Here is a 5,559-nt window from a genome sequence, read left to right as displayed (position 1 = left end):
CACTGCAACCTAATTTGCAATAGCCAAAACATAAAAGCAACCTAAATATTCATTAGGGCATGAATAGGTAAAAGAAAATGCGGATGTACATACAATGGAATATTATCCAGTCTGTCGTTTGTGGCAACATGAATGAATCTAGAGGGCGTTATGCTAACTGAAATAAACCAGACCCAGAAAAAAAATGCTACATAATATTCTATATATGATCAATCTAAAATATGGAAATTTATAGAGGCGTACAATGGAATAGTGATGCCAGGAACTAGGGATAGGGAGAACTGGGAGGTGTTAGCTAAAGGGTACAAACTTCTGTTTATGTGAGCTAAGTTTATAGCTCTGTATCATAAACTTGAAATTTTGCTAAGAAGGTTGATTTCATGCCAAGTGTTTTTATCACAACAATTATAATAATGGACGAGAAAGCAGAAAAAAACATCTGGAGGTGACAGGTTAATAGCATACATTGTAGCAACAATTTCATGGGATCCTATTTTGTCTCCAAACTCATCATGCTATGTCAAATATGTATAACTTTTATATGTCAATGAAACCTCTAAAAAGTTTTTTTTTTTAAATTTCAATGATGCTTTTGCTTAAATTTTAAGCTATAAAAATACATCTAACTTGTTAATCAATTATCAGGCTGGATATGTGCAGGTACCAGCCTACCTTTTCAATCTTATTTTCCTACACAAATAGCATGTTTCAACTGAATATGGGACTCACTATTTCCCCTTCACATGCTCTGTGACTCCAGAATGTGTGAACAAGTTGCCCCTATAAGAAAAATTGAATCAATCTTATTCATTCTTCAAAGAAAAGAAGAGCAAAATCTTGGTGATACTGGTCCATCCAAGTAAGCCCAAGTCTGGGACAGAATCTGATGGTTCTTAAGTTCTAAATGTAACAGGGAAGAAACAGTTGTGCATTTTACAAGCTGGCTACATTTTGATCCTCACATGGTTTATTCCATAACTCAGCAGTATTTTCTTTTTTATGAACACCTAAGTTGTACATAATAATGAAATTCAGTGTGATATTTACATACATATATACAGTATGCATCCATTATAGCCAACCAGCACCTTCTCCCAGTCCCTAATAATAACCATTCTGTTCTGTCAACTTTTCTTTTTTAGTTTCCACATACGAGAGAGAACTTGTGTCACTTATCTTTCTGTATGTGGCTTGTTTCACCTAATGTAATATCCTCCAGTTTCATCCTTTTAAAATGAAAGAATTTCAGTTTTCCTTATGGATGAATAATATGCCACTGTGTATATATATATCATATTTTCTTTATCCATTCATTTGTTGTTGGGCACCTAGACTTATTTCACATCTGTAGATATTGTGAATAGTGGTATAACAAACATGAGTGTGGAGGTATCTTTCTTCGAGTACTAATTTCATTTCCTCTGGATATACATCCAGAAGTGGGATAGCTGGATCATATAGCATAGTTCTATTATTAGTTCTTTGAGAAACTTCCATACTGTTCTAATAGTGGCTGTACTAATTTACATTCTCCCCAGCAGCGTATAAAAGTGCCTTTTTCTCCACATCCTTATCAGCATCTGGTTTTTGTTTTCTTTTTTAAATATAAAAGTCTTCACAAATTTGTGTGTTATCCTTGTGCAGAGACCATGCTGACATTCTGTATTGTTCCAATTTTAGTATGTGTGCTGTCAATGTGAATACTGTTTTTAGTTTTTTGATAATAGCCTTTCTAATGGGTAAGACAGTGTCTCATTGTAGTTTTGATTTGCATTTCCCTGCTTGTTGATGGTACTGAGTATTTTTTCATATATGTGTGACTATTTGTATTTCCTCTTTTGAGAAGTGTCTGTTTACATCATTTGACAAGTATATGCAGAGTGATTGCTCTAGGCACAGCACTGCTGGCTACAAGGAAATAGTTATGGTGAGAAGTGGATGTGTCTCTATCTTTGGTTTGGGGGGAAGAGACAGACAATTTAATAATCACAGAGGTTGTCAATTTCTTAAAGAGGCGAGAGTAGGCACAAAGTTTTGTTGAATGGAAGAATTAATTAAATGAATAGATAAATCTAGTACACTCAATTTTTCCTCTTAAGTACTTTAATTGTCAAACAAATAAGAATTTCCTAAATAATTAAATAAATCTTGAGACTCTATTAAATCAAACATACAAATATGGCAAAAGACTTCAAATGCCAGTAATATTTGGTCTTAATAAAGTCCTTATATCTTTAACTTTATTATAAGTTTAAATCAATACTCAAAAACTTCAAATTTGAATCATCAGATTCATATCCATTAGATTCTTTAATATACTATGGTTTCTTAAAATATGGCAAATGTTTTAAGTGCCAATTATTGATTGTTTCTTCCTTTTATTATTATTATTATTACTATTATTATTATCTTGGTATCAGGGGTTGAACCCAGGGGTGCTTTACCACTAAGCCATATCCCCAATCCTTTCTATTTTTTATTTTGAGACAAGGTCTCACTAAGTTGCTTAGGGCCTCACTAAGTTGCTGAAGCTGGCTTTGAACTTGCAATCCTCCTGCCGTAGCCTCCCAGGCCCATGCGATTAGAGGTATGCACCACCACACTCGATTCATAGACTGTTTCTTTTCATGAAATGAAAACATAGATGTGACTTAATCTTCATTTTCTATGCTTGTATTTGATCTTTTGGCCTAGACACTTTAAGACACTTATTACTTTAAAAAACATTCTGTTTTCCATATCTAAGGTCTATAGTTGCATAAGGTTTGGGAGAATGTTTGATTGAACCCCAAGATTCTCTCTTATTCCTAACTCATATCCATTTGAACTGTGATCCACAGTGACACAAGAATGACATGGTAGCTGCCAATTTCTCATCACATAGATGGAGTTTGCACAGGACTTGATGAAACCAGAATTTAATGAAATTCAGAAACAGAGCAGCAATAGAGAAACACTCCTTACTCTCCTTGAATATAGCTGTGCCTGAATTGAAATCCACCCTAGATCCTCCTGAATGCATAAGGCCACACATATCTTACCTGGCCTAAGCTAAGTTTCACTTTGATTTTCATCATGTTTAAATGAAAGAATTCTGAAAAATTTTTCACACTGTGATAGCCATTATCCTCTTCCATCACCCCAAATTTTCATAAAACATAATCAACTTTCTTGAGGAATGAAGGAAGATGGGGTGTCTATATGCACCAACAGTGTGGAGTGAGGCAGAAGTATCAGCAGGTGAAATGAGGGGCTGATGGAGAGTCATGCAAAATTAGAGATGCAAAACAAGAGTAACTATAAGAACATAAGTGCCCTGGAGTCCTCTGAAATTGAGGGAGACACCAGACTTCTCAGGGTTTGTGGAATGGAAGGTCAAGTACTTTTATTTGTATACTAAATAATGTTCCTTAGAAGGCCGAGATCTCTGGGTGACATTTCCATGCTTTTTACCAAGATATAAATTGTTTCAACCTCTGGAAGTATCACAGCTTATTATGATAAAAATAGGCAAAATTATTAATTGTAGTAAGGGAAGAAAAATAGCACAGGAGGGAGCCTGAGACAGGCCTAAGGACTATACTAGACTCGGGAGGGAAAAATGGCATGCAGAAATAAGTGTGAAATCATGTATTATTTCTTGACTCACATCATTTATCCTTCTGGCAGTAACTCAGTTCTTCTTTGGGGAACAATTTTTTATCTGTTCTAGTCCATACTGTAGGACTTTTAATTCAGCCCATCAGTCCATTTCAATGGCAGTTCATCATGCTTGTAGTTATAATGACTAGTTCAGAAATTCACCTCTTATTCCAAGTAGTATAGTTTAGTTAGAAGTTTAGTGAAAAGGAAATCTGTCTGTCTCCCTCTCTCTTTTGATAAAGCAAAGTTTAAAAATTTATTAAAGCAAAGGGAGGTAAAGCTCCTGTGGCTGAGAGGGGACCCAAGAAGGTTGACAGTGAATAACTACTGTCTAGGGTTCACATGTATGTGGATCTATCGGCTTAAGGAAGTCAACACTCAGCCAAACACTGGATAAGGCACTCATTCTCCACAAGGCATTCATTCAGACTATAGTCAAATCAAAATATTGATTAAACATTTTTCCTTCTTTGGAGACACCATGGACTCCAGGTTATGTATGAAGGAAAGCTCTCTTTAAATGAAATTGTAATTCCAGAACTTCCAGGGTCTAGTTCCAAAGAAATTCAATATATTACACTTGGTTTCCCCACTAGAGGGGGTGGCTCACTCATTGCAGTCTGAGCAAGTCATAAAACAGTAAATGTTGGTAGGCACTAACCAGGTCTGCTGGCATGTTCAGGGTCCCATTCCCAGAGCTCATATCCTAGAAAGGCCCTATCTTAGAATTAGGAGAGCAGTCCAATAGCCAAGTATGGCCACAGGCACAGGAAAGAGAATCGTATCAAGGTGTGAGGTAGAGATTTCATCTTAAGAATCACCAGGCTTCCTTAGTCTTAGCCAGGGCAGAAAGAACAAAGACATTTTCTCTCCCATGCCAGATTTAATGGCAAAGTGTACCTGAATTTTTTATGTTGAGAAAGATTTTGAGGTTATGTAGTACACTATTTTTGATTACTGTCCTCTCCTGCGGACATGGGGCAGGCAGATGCATACAACTGACTCCTGTCATAGAGGGCGAGTTTTTTCTCTTAGGAACACTATTGGCATTTTGGACAGGTCAGTTCTTTACTACGCAGGACAGTCCAGTGTATGGAAAGGCCTGAGTCCACTGAATGCTCAAAGTGCCCCTCTAGACATTGTGGTAAGTAAAAATCAAGTCTTCCAGTTCCTTTAAATGCCCCTTATGAGGATAGTATCATTTCACTCAAAAATCATTAGGTTGGACCAAGAATGGCTTGACGTGGATTTGCCTGAATATTTAATTCAAGTGTTTTAAATTCTTCAAGGCCAAGGATAAAATAAGGATTTTTTTTTCTAGATTCTGTACCAGACTGAATTTTTTATTAATAGGGACAGGGATTGAGAATGGGGATGAGAATGAAGAGTACATAGCAAAGAGTGATGGGAAGCCAGGAGAGACCTAACAACAGGTATTAATTATCACTTCTGGTTAAGAAAAGAAAAGAGGGAACTCTAGCTGTGAGGGAACATCAGTGTCACTTGGGGTTCCCTCATCCTACCTTAGGATTCTATTGTCATTAGGTGCTTCTTTGGTCGGGTTATTGTCTTTTTATACAGTTCTCTCTCAGGGAGCTTCTCTCTATTTGTCTTCTGAATCCACTAAATAACATTAGTCCCTTAAATTATTTTGGAACAACGTACCATTTAAGTCAATGAATGAATAATAAATTGACATACTATTCCCTACCTCTGAATTTGAGAGTCCAAGATAGTGTATTTTCATATTTGAGAAGCCCCTGGAGACAGAAGTGAGGAAAAAGAGGACCCAACAACAAAGAAGGTACATGGCTACTTTCAAGTGTTGTATTTGTCATGTTCTTCATCCAAGACCATCAGGAACACACCAACAGTTGAACAAGTTGAGTTTATTATTCATTGCAACTCAGGAGAGTA

The 5,559-nt window shown here is 36.4% G+C and overlaps 1 non-coding gene across 1 annotated transcript; it reads right to left on the bottom strand.

Moving 5' to 3' along the window:
* Positions 1–1,599: 1,599 nt before the first annotated feature.
* Positions 1,600–1,704, bottom strand: LOC124987708 (U6 spliceosomal RNA). The gene has a single exon (XR_007109233.1). It is a non-coding gene; the product is annotated as a U6 spliceosomal RNA (small nuclear RNA).
* Between the last annotated feature and the right edge of the window lie 3,855 nt (positions 1,705–5,559).

The sequence above is a fragment of the Sciurus carolinensis genome, chromosome 6 (genome assembly GCF_902686445.1).
Source record: "Sciurus carolinensis chromosome 6, mSciCar1.2, whole genome shotgun sequence".
Lineage (NCBI taxonomy): Eukaryota > Metazoa > Chordata > Mammalia > Rodentia > Sciuridae > Sciurus > Sciurus carolinensis.
The sequence above is the reverse complement of the archived record's forward strand: the minus strand, read 5'-3'. Positions and strand labels throughout refer to the sequence as shown.